This window comes from Panulirus ornatus, chromosome 46 (assembly GCF_036320965.1).
Source record: "Panulirus ornatus isolate Po-2019 chromosome 46, ASM3632096v1, whole genome shotgun sequence".
NCBI classification, from domain to species: domain Eukaryota; kingdom Metazoa; phylum Arthropoda; class Malacostraca; order Decapoda; family Palinuridae; genus Panulirus; species Panulirus ornatus.
Genome location: NC_092269.1, coordinates 22,728,247 through 22,748,113, shown reverse-complemented (window position 1 = coordinate 22,748,113; position 19,867 = coordinate 22,728,247). Strand labels below are relative to the sequence as shown.

At 42.4% G+C, this 19,867-nt stretch overlaps 1 protein-coding gene across 5 annotated transcripts in view; it reads right to left on the bottom strand.

Moving 5' to 3' along the window:
* The window catches only part of LOC139763153 (uncharacterized), a 106,211-nt gene extending 88,974 nt beyond the window's left edge, over nucleotides 1-17,237 (bottom strand). For 2 of the 5 annotated variants that reach the window (XR_011716045.1, XM_071688857.1), the window contains exon 1: nucleotides 8,064-8,189. The gene's annotated coding sequence lies outside the window, so the exon portion shown is untranslated. Of the gene's footprint in view, nucleotides 1-8,063; nucleotides 8,190-17,177 lie in introns of those variants that run through there. The other 3 variants (XR_011716046.1, XM_071688859.1, XM_071688858.1) reach the window with 3 other exon arrangements.
* Between the last annotated feature and the right edge of the window lie 2,630 nt (nucleotides 17,238-19,867).

The window sequence follows — 19,867 nt, the reverse complement described above, 5'->3', positions numbered from 1 at the left end:
GCTTACTCAGTGCCACCACCAACAGGAACGCTTACTCAGTGCCGCCACCAACAGCAACGCTTACTCAGACCACCGCCAACAGGAACATTACACAGGGCATCCACCAACAGGAACACTTACTCAGGGCCAACACTAACAAGAACACTTACACAAGGACACCATCAACAGGAACACTAACTCAATGCCGCCAACATTAGGAACACTTACTCTGGGCCAACACCAACTGGAATACATACTGAGGTTCACCATCAACATGAACACCTACTCAGGGCCTCCGTCAACAGGAACACTTACTCAGGGCCATAACCAACACGAACACTTTCTCAGTGCCACCACCAACAGCAACACTTACCCAGGGCCACCATCAACAGGACATCGTACCTAGGGCCACCAACAACAGGAATACTTACTCAGGGCCACCACCAACAGCAACACTTACTCAGGGCCACCATCAACAGGAAATCCTACCTAGGGCCACGAACAACAGGAATACTTACTCAGGGCCACCACCGACAGGAATATTTACTCAGGGCCAACACCAATAGGAACACTTACTGAGGCCATCAACAAAAGGAATACTTACTCAGGCCACCAGTAAAAGGAATACTTACTCAGCACCAACAACAACAGGAACACGTACTCAGGGACACCACGAACAGGAAAACTTAAACAGGACCAACAACAAGGATGCTTACAAAGTGACACTATCAAAAGAAACACTTACTCATGCTTACCAATAATAGGAATATTCCCTCATGGCTACCACCAATACGAACACATAATCAGGGCCATCACCAGCAGGAACACTTTCTCAGGGCCACCATGAAAAGGACACTTACTCAAGGACACTAACAGGAATACTTACTCGAGGCAACCACCAACAGGGACACTTACTCAGGGCCACCACCAACAGGAACGCTTCCTCAGGCCACCAGCAGCAGGAACACTACTCAGAGACACCACAAACAGGAACGCTTACTCAGTGCCACCACCAACAGGAACACTTACTCAGTGCCACCACAAACAGGAACGCTTACTCATTGCCATGGCCAACAAGAACGCTTACTCACTGCCACCACCAACAGGAACATTACTCAAGGCCACCACCAACAGGAACAATTACTCAGGCCACCACCAATGGCAACACATACTCAGGGTCACCACCGACAGCAACACTTTCTCAGGGCCACCACTGACAGGAATACTTACTCAGTGCCACCATCAATAGGATCACTAACTCAGGCCACCAAAAAAAGGAATACTTACTCAGGCCACCACCAAAAGGAATACTTACTCAGGGCCAACAGCAACAGGAACACGTACTCAGGGACACTACGAACAGGAAAACTTAAACAGGACCACCACCAACAAGGATACTTACAAGATGCCACCACCAAAGGGAACACTTACTCAGGGCCAACACCAATAAGAATATATACTCAGGGTCACCAACAATACGAACACATACTCAGGGCCATCACCAACAATAACATTTTCTCAGGGCCACCTCCAATATGAAATAGTACCTAAGGCCACCAACAACAGGAATGCTTACTCAGGTCTACCACAATAGGAACACTTACTCAAGGTCAAAACTAACAGAAACACTTAATAAGGGCCACCACAAACACGACCACTTACGCAGGGTCACTACCAGCAGAAACACTTACCAAGGACCACCACCAACGGGGATAATTATCCAAGGCCACCATCAACAGGAACACTTACTCAAGGCCACCTCAAACACGAACACTCACTCAGGGAAACCACCAACAGGAATACTTACTCAGGTCTACCACCAAAAGGAGTGCTTCCCAAGCCCCACCAACAGGAACGCTTACTCAGGGCCACCGACTACAGGAACACTTACTCAGGGCCACCACCAAGAGGGAAACCTACAAAGGGCCAACACCAAGAGGGAAACCTACACAGGACCAACAGCAACAGGATTACTTACTCAGGGCCACCAACCGGAATACTTACTCGGGGTCACCACCAACAGGAACAGTTACTCAGGCCAACACCAAAGCAACACTTACTCAGGGCCGCCACCGACAGTAACACATACTCAGCGCCACCACCAACAAGAATACATACTTAGGGCCAGCACCGACAGCAACACTTACTCATGGCCACCACCGACGGGAATACATACACAGGGCCACTACCTTTAGGAACAGTTGCTCAGACCACCACCGACAGGAATACTTACTCAGGGGCAGCCACCAACAGGGATACATACTCAGGGCCACCACCAATAGGTACACTTACTCAGGCCACCACAAACAGGAATACTTCCTCAGGGCCGCCACCAACAGGAATACTTACTCAGGGTCACCACCGTCAGGAACACTTATTCAGGCCATCACCAACAGCAACGCTTACTCAGCGCCACCATCGGCAGCAACACTTACCCAGAGCCACCAACGACAGCAACACATACTCAGGGCCACCACCGACAGGAATACTTACTCAGGGCCACCAACAATAGGAACACTTACTCAGGCCAACCCCCCCCCCAAGGAATACTTACTCAGGCCACCACCAAAAGGAATACTTACTCAGGGCCAACAGGAACAGGAACATGTACTCAGGGACACCACAATCAGGAAAACTTAAACAGGGCCACCACCAACAAACATGTACCTATAGGTACTACCTAATAATATAGGAGAAAAAATTTGGAAGAAAAGTTGGTCAGTGGTTATTGTGTCAACGTGGCAGCAAACACCAGCCAGTCGGCACAACATCCACTGGTGCAGCTGCCAGAAGGACTCCGAAAGTGAAATGATAGATTAGAGATAGTCCTTCACCATAAGATAGAACATATATATAAGATATAACATAATGGATTCGGCAACTCGTCAGCCTGACACCATAACGGAACCAACCCTAGGGCAAACCATCCCCGATCCTGGCCAGCAGCCTAATGAGCAAATTGCTTCGCCCACCACACAACCAGCCCAGAACGAAAGCAGCCACACCCCAGAGCCAGCTCCGGCACAGAGTCGAACCAACGAACCACCTTATATCATTTTGATTATTTCCGTTTCCTTCAGAAAGATAAACAATTGGTTGATTATGTTGTTGTCATCACCAAGTAGATTGTAGATGGTGAAGTTAGCTTTTTGTTTTTCAAATAATCTATCAGCCTCTTCCTGTTTTCATGAAGCTTCTTGCACTGAGTGAGAAGGTTGTCTATTGTCAGATTGGATAGGCCAGTTTCGCATTTTGTTGGAAAGTTTCGGTTTATATATGGTTGCAGGTGGGTGCTGTAGGTAAAGTTGAGATGTAGATGGGTCAGCACGGCCTCCTCTCTCCTATTCTTCCTGTACGAGGTCATCCAGTCCTCTACTTGTGGTTTGTATTTCCTTGGTATAGTCAGGCTGGTCCACTGACTTTGCCACAGAAGAAATATTGAATCCTTTCCCAAGGAAAGGCAGGAGCCCAGCTCCCGAGGGATCAGAACGCCCTCCTCGAGTTCTGAGGTCGACTTAGCCCACCGGTCTGCCTGTTCATTGTTGCCGTAAATGTTACAATGACCCGCCAACCTCCCAGATCAAGATGATATCTTTATTACATGAGTTTAGTTTATCAATGATGTTGTCCTGAGTTTCATTTGACTCGGCATAACCCGGGTTTATCGCTTTAAGAGCTGACAATGAATCGGTAAAAATGACTGATTTAATATGAACTGATTTCATTATATAATCTATGGCCTTGTCAATAGCAAATAATTCCGCGAAGAAAACAGTTGTATGGTTCGGTAGTCTGTACCGAAGAGAACAATTATTCGACCACTTACTTGCACCCACACACTCAACCTGTCTTGGAGCCATCTGTGTAGAAGAGGACATATGATAAATGTTCCATGATGACATGACGGAATCACTGGTGTACCTCACTCTCCAGCGCCTTCCTTTTCGTTGCAGGGAGCCAGCTGGTCTTAGTTTTTATTTTTGGATGTTCCCAGGGAGGTAGTTTATTTCTGACCAGCGTGTCCACTTTTTGCACATTCAGACCAGAATTCTCACTGAGGAAGTGTATTCTAAGGGCCAGGGGCCTGACGCCTCTCTCGACGAACTGTTCGTATTGTTGTGCCAGGCGACAGGCAGTAGTATTTCTTCTCCTGGTCATCACAATACCACACTTTAACGTTAATTCGTCTCGACGCAGCCGGAGAGGAGGTACATTTGCCTCAACGTCCAATGGCGGAACCCTGGTACATGACAGAGCTCCAAGACACAATCGCAGGCATTTATTCTGCAGCACATCCAATCTTCTTAGGGTACAGTCGCTCGCCGAAGCATACACCTGAGAGCCATAGTTCAGTTTACTTCTAATAAGGGCTTTGTACAACATTAATATAGATTTCCTGTCAGCTCCCCAAAATGAACCCGAGAGATGCTTGAGAATATCTAAGCGTTTATTACTATTTGTAATCAAATAATCTATGTGTTTTTTCCAATACAATCTTTGGTCAAAATGTAACCCAAGGAATTTTACATTGTTACCAAAGGGAATCGGGTTATTGTCTAGTTTTAGCTGCAAATTCGGGATTATATTTTTACGAGTAAAAACAACCGCGACACTTTTAGTTGGTGAAAACTTAAATCTCCACTGTAGCGCCCAACGTTGAACGGATTCAAGTGTAACTTGAACCCGCTCAGCCGAAAATTGTGCATTAGACGAGGAATGCCATATTGCACAATCGTCAGCATAAAGTGAGTATTTAAGGTTTCGAGGGACGGAAGCTGGAGACAGAATATCATTAGTCATAATGATAAATAATGTTGGGCTCAAAACACTGCCTTCCGGCACCTCGTTTTCCTGGACAAATATGACCGAGATTACGTTTGATGCAGTAAGCTTGACAGCGAATGTTCAGTCATGCAAGATTTTATTTTTATCATAAAAACATTTAAGAACCTCTTAAACCAATAGTATAAAGTTTGCATAAGATTCCGTTTCGCCATGTCATGTCAAAGGCTTTTTCCAAATCTAAAAACAACTGCAGTTAGAAAATCTTTATAAAAGTATCTAAAATGATGCTCTAAATTTATCAAATGATCCATTGCGCTTCCGTGTTTATGGAGTGCACACTGTTGATCATTTTATAGATTTTGCGATTCTAATGAATAAAGAAGCCTTTTAATAACCCTTCTTTCCATGACCTTGCAAATGCAGCTCGTCAGTGCAATAGGTTGAAACGAACTGATATTCATAAGGCGTCCAGAACCTTTTGTGATGGGGATGACGTGCACAAAGTGCCATGAGTTTAGAAACGTTCGAGACGTCCAAATCTCATTGTACAATACTAGCAACTTAGTCAGGTTGGCCTGACTAAGATACTGAATCATCTCGTAGGTTATCCCGCTGGGTCCTGGGCTGGACCCTTAACCGGACTTCACGGCAAGATGTAATTCTTTAAGAGTAAATGTATTATTGTATGGCATATTGTCATCTTCTGTAGCAAAGTCAGTCACTGTCTGCTCGGTCTGACGTTTGTGCGGTAAAAATCGTCGATCGTAATTGGCCTGAGCTACTTATGTCTGAGAATCTTCAGGCGATAACGTTGGCTATGTCAACTGGGTCTTCTATGGTGTCGTCTTGCGTGGTGAGTTGAGGGATGGAAGGTTGTTTACATTTTCTGGGTATTTTCTATATTGTGGACCAGACCTGACTACTGCGTGTGTCCTTATTTACAGTTGAAGCATAGCCACGTCAGGAGACTCTTTTGGCTTGTCGTATTGTTCTTCTTGCCTGAGCCCTCGCTTGTTTATATGCAATGAAGTTATTATCTGAGGCTCTTTGTCGAAAATCCTATATCTCCTATTGCGCTCACATTTCGGCAATCTGGTGTCCACCAAGGAACTCTATGCTTTATGGATATTGTAGGAATCTTAGGAACAGAGGCCTCAGCAGCCCTGAGGATGGTATTGGTTACATTATTGACCTTTGTGTCATCTCCGGATATATCTAGGACGGCTTGTCTTGAGAATGACCCCAAGTCTGCTTTCTTATAATTGAATCTGATCGGAGACGGTCTGGTACTATTGTCACATATATAAGGAAGACAGATTGGGAAGTGGTCACTTCTGAAGGAGTCGTCATAAGTACCCCGAGGTGATGTCATTTAGTATATCCGGAGATGACAAAGACAGGTCGATGGCTGAGATGTTTCCTGTCCGATCATCTTCACGAGTTCCACTACCATCCTTCAGAAGAGAGAGATTAGAACAGATGATATAATTTACCATTTGTTTCCCGCGAGAGTCTGCCCGTATACTTCCCCACTGATGATAATGAGCATTGAAGTCTCCAGGAATTAGTTTAGTGTGGGGTAATTGACTAAAGAGCAAAGTGAACTCATCATCATCAAGTGCATTGGAACCGGGAAAGTGAATTCAACAAATGGCTAGGTACGTGTTATCAAATTTGACTCTACATGAGACAGCTTCTAGAGTAGAATTTAAAGTCACTCCTGTATGGGGTAAGCTTTGGTGTACATAAATGGCTACTCCATGATCTTCTATACGGGTGACAGTTATCTAAAACATCACAATCTTCGACTGTGCTGTTCAGATTGGTCTCTTGTGGACAAATAATGGATGGCCTATATAATGCAAGCAACAGTGATAGTTGTGCTTGCTTATTTCTAAGACATCTACAATTCCACTGAATGATACTGAACGCGTTGGTTTAAGATTTCTTTAGCCGGCCAGCTTTGTAAGACCTTTTTTGGACTTGAGCGAGTCCCAGGGGAACGGGATCGGCTCCTGATAGTGGAGACGGTATTGTCGTCCATCGAATACACCGAGGCAGACTTCGCCGAGGAAGACCTCCTCACTGGAGCCACAAGAACGATGACGTGCGACATAGTTTCTTTTGAAAGTTTAACCAAATTTGTCTTGTCCTCTTTCATGTTTTTCGGTCTAACAGAGCAGGTGGCTTTTGAGTATGAATCTTTGTCAGTGTTGTCGTCAGTCAGTGTCGGTCTGCTTCGTTAAAAGTTCGTCTGGAGTGGTGGAGCGTGGTTCAGTAGTTCGCATTGTTTGCGTGTCAATTGTGACCATAATCAGCTTACATTTCAATGCCATAACATAGGACTCATTGTGTTTGGGAGTCTGGTGAGTCTCCTTTACCCTCTTCATTGCTTCACCATATGAAATGTTCTCCTTTGCCTTAATTGCGCAGACTTCCTTCTCAAACTTGTACCGAGGACATTCTCGGTACGAGTTTGAGTGGTTGCCTCCCACCACAGTTAACGCACAGCAACACCTTGGCTGTACAATTGTCAGCAACATGGTCCTCGCTGGCACACTTTCTACATCGAGATGAAAGAGTACAGGACTTTTCACCATGATCAAACCTTTGTCATTTAAAGCATCGCAAGATATTCGGTATGTAAGGTCTCACAGCTACCTAACCTAACCTACGGCAATATCCTTTGGCAATTTGGATTTTCCGAAAGTTAGAGTGATTAGGTGGGTTGTACGTGGCTAGCCATTAATAAATTTTGTGATAAGTCGAGCAGCGATCACTTCCTCGTGTATAAGTTCCTTGACTATGTCGTCCTCACTCATGCCCATGACATCAGGACACAAGATTACTCATCTGCATGAGTTCATAGTCACCGGAATGGAAGCCACAACATCGTAAAAATAAAATTTTCTCAGCTTTAGTAGGTCTGCAACTTGATTTGATGACTTAACTTTAACAAGAAGGTAACCACTAGCCAGTTTCCTTACCATCTCAACAGCACCAGCCTGGCTGTCAATCACTTTCTTGATGAGGAAAGGGTCAGGGAAGCTAGAGTTGTTGAACCGGTTGCATGTAACAACAAATTCTGCATTTTTGGAGTTTATGTCCAGTGTGGGTCGGTCGCCACTACTACCCCCTACGGGAGTAGTGGTTGGCTTACTAGAGTACATACCAGATTCTGGGGTGGCGTGCCACCCCACACAAAAGGTACTTGCAGCACCTTACATCTTCTCTAAGACAATATACGAGGCAGCTGATCAGACAGAAAAGCGCCCCAGAGTAAGGCCGGCCGGACGTACCAAGCTGGGTGGAGTTCTCCTGCTGTCATCACCTCTCACATGGGCGCACAATTCTGTCCAATCAGCCTTCGTGAAATGTACCAGTGGTCCAGCAACATCAGAAACACTGGTCAACACTCACTTTCCTGTAAACACAAAAAGAGAAGTAAAAACAGAAAATAAACACAAATAAGATCTAAGGGAGGAAATGTGGGAATGATTCACGAAGCTAAAGAGCTAAGCTAAGCCAAAAAAAATGGTAAATAAGGGAAGCTCACTTTTACCAGTTCTATGTAGCAATTTGTGTTTGTTGGGTTTAACGGCCAGCGACCTATAAGTAAGGTCATTAGGCCTGCAACCCTGTTTGATTTTTGACTGCGTAAAGTCCCTACAAAATGATAACATCATTACCAATAAGTACTACCTAGTCCTATGGGAGAAAAAAGCAAGAATGGAAGAAAAGTTGGTAAGTGGTTATTGTGCCGACGTGGCAGCAAACACCACCCAGTCGGCACAACATCCAATGGTGCAGCTGCCAGAAGGACTCCGAAAGTGAAAGGATAGATTAGAGATAGTCCTTCACCATAACATAGAACATTTGTATGAAATATAACATAATGGTTTCGGCAACTCGTCAGCCGGACACCATAACGGAACCAACCCTAGGGCAAACCACCCCCGATCCTGGCCAGCAGCCTAATGAGCAAATTGCTTCGCCCACCACACAACCAGCCCAGAGCGAAAGCAGCCACACCCCGAAGTCAGCTCCGGCACAGAGTCGAACCAACGAACCACCTTATATTATCTTGATTATTTCCGTTTCCTTGAGAAAGATAAACAATTGGTTGATTAAGCTGTCATCATCACCAAGTAGCAATTTCGTGCGATCATCGTTTACATACCCTCGCTCAGGATCAAGTGAGGTGGCGGCCGCCGCCATGGAACCAATGAGCGCCCTCCGCCTGGGCGAGGAGCAAAAGCTGAATAACCTGCGGCATATATAAGGCCAAGCTCAGGAGTGGCTTCTCAGAACTGGTAAAAGAGAGGCTTCCCTTATTTACCGTTGTTTTGGCTTAGCTTAGCTCTTTAGCATAGTGAAGCATTCCCCTATTTCCTCCCCTAAATTCTATTTGTGTTTATTTTCTATGTTTACTCCTCTCTTTTTGTGTTTACAAGCAAGTGAGTGTTGACCAGTGTTTCTGATGTTGCTGGACCACTGGTACATTTCACGAAGGCTGATTGGACAGAATTGTGCGACCATGTGAGAGGTGATGACAGCAGGAGAACTCCACCCAGCTTGGTACGTCCAGCCGGCCTTACTCTGGGGCGCTTTTCTGTCTGATCAGCTGCCTCGTATATTTTCTTGGAGAAGATTTAAGATGTTACAAGTACCTTGGTTGTGGGGTGGTACTCCACCCCAAAATCTGTGGTTTAGCCCGACTGGTATGCACTCTAGTAAGCCAACCACTACTCCCGTAGGGGGTAGTGGTGGTAACCGACCCACGCTGGACATTGTCAAAAAATGATGAATGTGTTATGTTACATGCAACCGGTTCAACAACTCTAGCTTCCCTCAACCCCCTCCTCATTAAGAAAGTGATTGACAGCCAGGCTGGTGCTGTTGAGATGGTAAGGAAACTGGCTTGTGGTTACCTTCTTGTTAAAGTTAAGTCATCAAATCTAGTTGCAGACCTACTAAAGCTGAGAAAATTTTATTTTTACGATGTTGTGGCTTCCATTCCGGCGACCATCAACTCATGCAGATGAGTAATCTTGTGTCCTGATGTCATGGGCATGAGTGAGGACGACATAGTCAAGGAACTTATACACGAGGAAGTGATCGCTGCTCGACTTATCACAAAACTTACTAATGGCTAGCCACGTACAACCCACCTGATCACTCTAACTTTCGGAAAATCAAAAATTGACAAAGGATATTGCCGTAGGTTAGGTTAGGTAGCTGTGAGACCTTACATACCGAGCCTCTTGCGATGCTTTAAATGACAAAGGTTTGATCATGGTGAAAAGTCCTGTACTCTTTCATCTCGATGTAGAAAGTGTGGCAGCGAGAACCATCTTGCTGACAATTGTACAGCCAAGATGGTACTATGTGTTAACTGTGGTGGGAGGCAACCACCCAAGCTCGTATACCGAGAATGTCCTCGGTACAAGTTTGAGAAGGAAGTCTGCGCAATTAAGGCAAAGGAGAACATTTCATATGGTGAAGCAATGAAGAGGGTAAAGGAGACTCACCAGACTCCCAAACACAATGAGTCCTATGTTATGGCATTGAAATGTAAGCTGATTATGGTCACAATTGACACGCAGACAATGCAAACTACTGAACCACGCTCCACCACTCCAGACGAACTTTTAACGAAGCAGACCGACACTGACTGACGACAACACTGACAAAGATTCATACTCAAAAGCCACCTGCTCTGTTAGACCGAAAAACATGAAAGAGGACAAGACAAATTTGGTTAAACTTTCAAAAGAAACTATGTCGCACGTCATCGTTCTTGTGGCTCCAGTGAGGAGGTCTTCCTCGGCGAAGTCTGCCTCGGTGTATTCGATGGACGACAATACCGTCTCCACTATCAAGAGCCGATCCCGTTCCCCTGGGAACTCGCTCAAGTCCAAAAAAGGTCTTACAAAGCTGGCCGGCTAAAGAAATCTTAAACCAACGCGTTCAGTATCATTCAGTGGAATTGTAGATATCCTAGAAATAAGCAAGCACAACTATCACTGTTGCTTGCATTATATAGGACCATCCGTTATTTGTCTACAAGAGACCAATCTGAACAGCACAGTCGAGGATTGTGTTGTTTTAGATAACTGTCACCCGTATAGAAGATCATGGGGTAGCCATTTATGTACACCAAAGCTTACCCTATACAGGAGTGACTTTAAATTCTACTCTAGAAGCTGTCGCATGTAGAGTCAAATTTGATAACACGTACCTGGCCATTTGTTGAATTCACTTTCCCGGTTCCAATGCACTTGATGATGATGAGTTCACTTTGCTCTTTAGTCAATTACCCCACACTAAACTAATTCCTGGAGACTTCAATGCTCATCATCATCAGTGGGGAAGTATACGGGCAGACTCTCGTGGGAAACAAATGGTAAATTATATCATCAGTTCTAATCTCTCTCTTCTGAAGGATGGTAGCGGAACTCGTGAAGATGATCGGACAGGAAACATCTCAGCCATCGACCTGTCTTTGTCATCTCCGGATATACTAAATGACATCACCTGGGGTACTTATGACGACTCCTTCAGAAGCGACCACTTCCCAATCTGTCTTTCTTATATATGTGACAATATTACCAGACCGTCTCCGATCAGATTTAATTATAAGAAAGCAGACTTGGGGTCATTCACAAGACAAGCCGTCCTAGATATATCCGGAGATGACACAAAGGTCAATAATGTAACCAGTACCATCCTCAGGGCTGCTGAGGCCTCTGTTCCTAAGATTCCTACAATATCCACAAAGCATAGAGTTCCTTGGTGGACACCAGATTGCCGAAATGTGAGCGCAATAGGAGATATAGGATTTTCGACAAAGAGCCTCAGATAATAACTTCATTGCATATAAACAAGCGAGGGCTCAGGCAAGAAGAACAATACGACAAGCCAAAAGAGTCTCCTGACGTGGCTATGCTTCAACTGTAAATAAGGACACACGCAGTAGACAGGTCTGGTCCACAATATAGAAAATAACCAGAAAATGTAAACAACCTTCCATCCCTCAACTCACCACGCAAGACGACACCACAGAAGACCCAGTTGACATAGCCAACGTTATCGCCTGAAGATTCTCAGACATAAGTAGCTCGGCCAATTACGATCGACGATTTTTACCGCACAAACGTCAGATCGAGCAGACAGTGACTGACTTTGCTACAGAAGATGAAAATATGCCATACAATAATACATTTACTCTTAAAGAATTACTTCTTGCCGTGAAGTCCGGTTAAGGTTCCAGCCCAGGACCCAGCGGGATAACCTACGAGATGATTCAGTATCTTAGTCAGGCCAACCTGACTAAGCTGTTAGTATTGTACAATGAGATTTGGACGTCTCGAACGTTTCCAAACTCATGGCACTTTGTGCACGTCATCCCCATCACAAAAGGTTCTGGACGCCTTACAAATATCAGTTCGTTTCGACCTATTGCATTGAGGAGCTGCATTTGTAAGGTCATGGAGAGAATGGTTGATAAAAGACTTCTTTTTTATTAGAATCGACAAATTTATTAAATGATCAACAGCGTGCATTCCGAAGGCTAACCCTCTTGTGATTTTAGACAAAAGCAACTATTTATCTAAAATGAATGATCTTCTAAATGATGACACAACATATTCTAAACTTAGTAAAAATCCCATAGAAGCAGTTAATTCTCACCTCAATAAAGAAATGAAGTTGTTGCTGAAAGGTAACATTTCTCTTATCAAAAGTTTGTCATCTTTGTCTCCTTCATTGCCATATATGTATGGACTTATCAAAACACATAAACAGAATTTTCTAGCAAGACCTATAGTAAGTTCAGTAGGCTCCATCATATATAAATTCTCAAAATGGTTAGTTTCTTTATTAAGCCATTTAGTGAGTAAGGCATCAAATTCTAATATCATGAACAATGTAGATTTAGTCAACAAGCTAAACGATATCAATGTTAATTTTGATTTCAAACTAGTTAGCGTTGATGTTTCCTTACTTTTCACTAAAGTTCCAGTTGATGACCTTTTAAAGAATTTTTTTGATGTCTTCGATGATATTCATTTACCTGTTTCAAAGTCTGTTTTCATTAAACAGATAAAATTTTGTATAAAAGACTGTGTATTTCAATTCAATGAAGATGATTATGCTCAAAAATTTGGTATGGCAATGGGTAACCCTCTTTCACCTGTACTAAGTAATCTTTTATGGAATTTTTTGAAACAAAATTACTAAAGGATATCTTACCTCTTAATGCAATTTAGTTTAGGTATGTATATGATGTTCTTTGTGTTTGGCCAGCAAAAGAAAATTTACAAATATTTTTCCCCTTACTCGACAATTTAGTACCTTCCATTAAATTTACTGTAGAAAATGAAAATGATGGTATGTTACTATTTTTAGATTGCATGATTCATAGGCAAGGAAACAAGTTTAAGTTTAGCATATACAGAAAACCCACCAATGTATGCTCATATATCCATTATTACTCATCTCAACATGACAGAGTAAGTTATCATTTCAATCTATGTTCCTTAGGGCAATACGTATTTGCAGTCCAGAGTTTATTGATGATGAGTTTGAAAAGATATATTCAATTGGATCTAAGTTAAAGTACCCTAGATCTTTCATTGATAAATCCCTTAAGTTAGCAAAAAAATAATTTAATAGAGTTGAGCCTAAACCTCCCATTAACAACAAGAATATTTTAGTTCTCCCTTTTGATAATAATTTGACTTTATTTTCCATATTGCTTAAATCCTTTAATGTAAATGTTGCCTTTAGCAACAATAATACTACAAAGAATATCTTAATCAGAAATTCACCAGAAAATTCTCTTGGATGCATCTATAAAGTGCCATGTGGAAATTGTGATAAGTTTTATGTTGGTCAGACTGGTAAGGATCTTTCTGTTAGACTTAAGCAACATAAATATAGTATAAGAACGGGACGAGGATCAAATGCCTTGTTTAATCACGCTAAAAACTATGATCATTGCATTGACTGGAGTAATGCCATCTCAGTTATTAACTCTAACTCGGTTACCAAGACAAATATCATTGAATCTTCTATTATTAAATACACAAAGAATTATAATCTTAATATTAGTGATGGTCTATACAAATTAGATAACTTTATTGATGATAAAATTTGTAGAATGATAAGTTTATGACCACTCGCTGTTTTGGACAATTACATGTTTACCAAATGGCGTCCTAGCGTCGTCTCTTCGATGTATATCAATTCACTTATATTTCTCTCTTGTGTTTCCCCTGATGATGTGATTATTACACGAAAGTGCACTTGGGAACTTATTGTGTTACATTTTCCCCGTGGACTCATAGGAATATATATATATATATATATATATATATATATATATATATATATATATATATATATATATATATATATATATATATATATATATATATTATCTTATTTTTATTATACTTTGTTGCTGTCTCCCGCGTTTGCGAGGTAGCGCAAGGAAACAGACGAAAGAAATGTCCCAACCCCCCCCCATACACATGTATATACATACGTCCACACACGCAAATATACATACCTACACAGCTTTCCATGGTTTACCCCAGACGCTTCACATGCTCTGATTCAATCCACTGACAGCACGTCGACCCCGGTATACCACATCGCTCCAATTCACTCTATTCCTTGCCCTCCTTTCACCCTCCTGCATGTTCAGGCCCCGATCACACAAAATCTTTTTCACTCCATCTTTCCACCTCCAATTTGGTCTCCCTCTTCTCCTCGTTCCCTCCACCTCCGACACATATATCCTCTTGGTCAATCTTTCCTCACTCATTCTCTCCATGTGCCCAAACCACTTCAAAACACCCTCTTCTGCTCTCTCAACCACGCTCTTTTTATTTCCACACATCTCTCTTACCCTTACGTTACTTACTCGATCAAACCACCTCACACCACACATTGTCCTCAAACATCTCATTTCCAGCACATCCATCCTCCTGCGCACAACTCTATCCATAGCCCACGCCTCGCAACCATACAACATTGTTGGAACCACTATTCCTTCAAACATACCCATTTTTGCTTTCCGAGATAATGTTCTCGACTTCCACACATTCTTCAAGGCCCCCAGAATTTTCGCCCCCTCCCCCACCCTATGATCCACTTCCGCTTCCATGGTTCCATCCGCTGCCAGATCCACTCCCAGATATCTAAAACACTTCACTTCCTCCAGTTTTTCTCCATTCAAACTCACCTCCCAATTGACTTGACCCTCAACCCTACTGTACCTAATAACCTTGCTCTTATTCACATTTACTCTTAACTTTCTTCTTCCACACACTTTACCAAACTCAGTCACCAGCTTCTGCAGTTTCTCACATGAATCAGCCACCAGCGCTGTATCATCAGCGAACAACAACTGACTCACTTCCCAAGCTCTCTCATCCCCAACAGACTGCATACTTGCCCCTCTTTCCAAAACTCTTGCATTTACCTCCCTAACAACCCCATACATAAACAAATTAAACAACTATGGAGACATCACACACCCCTGCCGCAAACCTACATTCATTGAGAACCAATCACTTTCCTCTCTTCCTACACGTACACATGCCTTATATATATATATATATATATATATATATATATATATATATATATATATATATATATATATATATATATATATATATATATATATATATATATATATATATATATATATATATATATATATATATATATATATATATATATATATATATGGAAAGAGGGGCAAGTATGCATTCTGGTGGGGATGAGAGAGCTTGGGAAGTGAGTCAGTTGTTGTTCGCTGATGGTACAGCGCTGGTGGCTGATTCATATGAGAAACTGCAGAAGCTGGTGACTGAGTTTGGTAAAGTGTGTGAAAGAAGAAAGTTAAGAGTAAATGTGAATAAGAGTAAGGTTATTAGGTACAGTAGGGTTGAGGGTCAACTGAATTGGGAGGTAAGTTTGAATGGAGAAAAACTGGAGGAAGTAAAGTGTTTTAGATATCTGTGAGTGGATCTGGCAGCGGATGGAACCATGGAAGCGGAAGTGAATCATAGGGTGGGGGAGGGGGCGAAAGTCCTGGGAGCCTTGAAGAATGTTTGGAAGTCGAGAACATTATCTCGGAAAGCAAAAATCGGTATGTTTGAAGGAATAGTGGTTTCAACAATGTTGTATGGTTGCGAGGCATGGGCTATGGATAGAGTTGTGCGCAGGAGGGTGGATGTGCTGGAAATGAGATGTTTGAGGACAATACGTGGTGTGAGGTGGTTTGATCGAGTAAGTAATGTAAGGGTAAGAGAGATGTGTGGAAATAAAAAGAGCGTGGTTGAGAGAGCAGAAGAGGATGTTTCATATGGTTTGGGCACATGGAGAGAATGAGTGAGGAAAGATTGACCAAGAGGATATATGTGTCGGAGGTGGAGGGAACGAGAAGTGGGAGACCAAATTGGGGGTGGAAAGATGTAGTGAAAAAGATTTTGAGGGACCGGGGCCTGAACATGCAGTAGGGTGAAAGGCGGGCAAGGAATAGAGTGAATTGGATCGATGTGGTATACCTGGGGTCGACATGCTGTCAATGGATTGAATCAGGGCATGTGAAGCGTCTGGGGTAAACCATGGAAAGTTCTGTGGGGCCTGGATGTGGAAAGGGAGTTGTGGTTTCGGGCATTATTACATGACAGCTTAGAGACTGAATGCGCTACCTCGCACATATGAGGGGGAAGGGTGATGTTATTCCATATGTGGCGAGGTGGCGAAGGAATAAATAAAGGCAGACAGTATGAATTATGTACATGTGTATATACGTATATATCTGTGTGTGTATATATATGCGTACATTGAAATGTATAGGTGTGTATATTTGCGTGTGTGGACGTGTATGTATAATACATGTGTATGGGGGTGAGTTGGGCCATTTCTTTTGTCTGTTTCCTTGCGCTACCTCGCAAACGCGGGAGACAGCGACAAAGCAAAATAAATGAATAAATAAATAATATAGATATATATATATATATATATATATATATATATATATATATATATATATATATATATATATATATATATATATCATAACGAATCTAGCTCTCACAGTAATGAAAGTGATGGTCGATATAGAGCACTGTTGTCTAGGTTATACTGCGAGGAGAAGACCTGTCATAAATGATGTGAAAAATTACAGGTGTAGAATAAGCCCAGGTTGATAATGATCAGTATTATTAATCAAACATAGAAGTAACAGCAAGTATTATAACTAATTAACCACAAATCAAATGAAAAGCAATTTCCCAGCACACAACATAAAACTATGTTAATACAACCATAAGTGCATTTAACCACAAAGGTAGCTTAACTTATATAAAAAAATCGTTACGCTCCCCTACCATACCACCACACCTCGGGGAAGAGCCACTACACCTCAGGATGCCGTCTGGGTTGAGACTGCCGTGGAAGGCATCGGCACTGATATATAAGGCGTGGTTATGAAGCCCGGCTTGTCTCAGTCAAAGTGAGACGAAGCAACAAGGACTTGAATGAACGCAGAACGATCTGGTTCCAACGTGGCAGAGAGGCAGTGGTGCATAACATGGAGGACAAAATGATATAAGATTTTAGATTTAAACAAGATGTTAGGAGAGTACATGATAATATGTATATACATATATGCAAAGATTCGAACCCCGTACCATTTGCGTGGTAGCTGGGAACGCTAACTGAGAGGCTATGATCGCCCCCAACAGGGAAACGACTATTCGATTGCCAGTAATCCAGTACCCTTAAAGAAGATCTTAGGAGAGTACATGACAATATATAAATATATATATATATATATATATATATATATATATATATATATATATATATATATATATATATATATATATATATATATATATATATATATGCACCTGGGTATGAGAAGAAAGATCATGAGAGGCAAGTGTTTTGGGAGCAGATGAGTGAGTGTGTTACTAGTTCTGATGCACGAGACCGGGTTATAGTGATGGGTGATTTGAGTGCGAAGGTGAGTAATGTGGCAGTTGAGGGGTTAACTGGTGTTGTAAATGGAAATGGTGAAGAGCTTGTAGATATATGTGCTGAAAAAGAACTGGTGATTGGAAATACCTGGTCTAAAAAGAGAGATATACATAAGTATACGTATGTAAGTAGGAGAGATGGCCAGAGAGCTTACTGGATTACATGTTAATTGATAGGCGTTCGAAAGAGAGACTTTTGGATGTTAATGTGGTGAGAGGTGCAACTGGAGGGATGTCTGACCATTATCTTGTTGAGGCGAAGGTGAAGATTTGTAGAGGTTTTCAGGAAAGAAGAGAGAATGCTGGGGTGAAGAGAGTGGTGAGAGTAAGTGAGCTTGGGAAGGAGACATGTTTTAGGAAGTACCAGGAGAGAATGAGTACGGAATGGAAACAGGTAAGTGGAGGCAAGGGGAGTGGGGGAGGAATGGGATGTATTTAGGGAAGCAGTGATGGCTTGCGCAAAAGATGTTTGTGGCATGAGAAGCGTGGGAGGTGGGCAGATTAAAATGGGTAGTGAGTGGTGGGATGAAGAAGTAAAGTTGTTAGTGAAAACGAAGAGAGAGGCATTTGGACGATTTTTGCAGGTAAAATTATGCAAATGAGTGGGAGATGTATAAAAGAAAGAGGCAGGAGGTCAAGAGAAAGGTGCAAGAGGTGAAAAAGAGGGCAGATGAGAGTTGGGGTGAGAGAGTATCATTAAATTCTAGGGAAAATAAAAAGATGTTTTGGAAGGTTGTAAATAAAGTGCGAAAGACAAGGGAACAAATGGGAACTTCAGTGAAGGGGGCTAATGGGGAGGTGATACCAAGTAGTGGTGATGTGTGAAGGAAATGGAGTGAGTATTTTGAATATTTGTTGAATGTTTTTGATGATAGAGTGTCAGATATAGGGTATTTTGGTCGAGGTGGTTATGCAAAGTCAGAGGGTTAAGGAGAATGATTTGGTAAACAGAGAAGAAGTAGTAACAGCTTTGTGGAAAATGAAAGTCGGCAAAGCGGCAGGTTTGGATGATATTGCAGTGGAATTCATTAAAAAAGGGGGTGACTGTATTGTTGACTGGTTGGTGAGGTTATTTAATATATTTATGACTCATGGTGAGGTGCCTGAGGCTTGCGGAATGCTTGCATAGAGCCATTGCACAAAGGCAAAGGTGATAAAAGTGAATGCTGAAATTAAAGAGGTACAAGTTTGTTTAGTATTCCTGGGAAATTATATGGGAGAGTACTGATTGAGAGGGTGAAGGCATGTACAGAGCATCAGATTGCGGAAGAGCTGTGTGGTTTAAGAATTGGTAGAGGATGTGTGGATCAGGTGTTTGCTTTGAAGAATGTATGTGAGAAATACATAGAACAGCAAATGGATTTGTATGTAGCATTTATGGATCTAGAGAAGGCATATGATAGAGTTGACAGAAATGCTCTGTGGAAGGTATTGAGAATATATGTTGTGGGAGGCAAGTTGTTAGAAGCAGTGAAAGTTTTATCGAGGATGTAAGGCATGTGTACGTGTAGGAAGAGAGGAAAGTGATTGGTTCTCAGTGAATGTCGGTTTGCGGCAGGGGTGTGTGATGTCTCCATGGTTGTTTAATTTGTTTATGGATGGGGTTGTTAGGGAGGTGAATGCAAGAGTTTTGGAAAGAGGGGCAAGTATGCAGTCGGTTGTGGATGAAAGACCTTGGGAAGTGAGTCAGTTGTTGTTCGCTGATGATACAGCGCTGGTGGCTGATTCATGTGAGAAACTGCAGAAGCTGGTGACTGAGTTTGGTAAAGTGTGTGAAAGAAGAAAGTTAAGTGTAAATGTGAAAAAGAGCAAGGTTATTAGGTACAGTAGGGTTGAGGGTCAAGTCAATTGGGAGGTAAGTTTGAATAGAGAAAAACTGGAGGAAGTAAAGTGTTTTAGATATGTGGGAGTGGATCTGGCAGCGGATGGAACCATGGAAGCGGAAGTGAATCATAGTGTGGGGGAGGGGGCGAAAATCCTGGGAGCCTTGAGGAATGTGTGGAAGTCGAGAACATTATCTCGGAAAGCAAAAATGT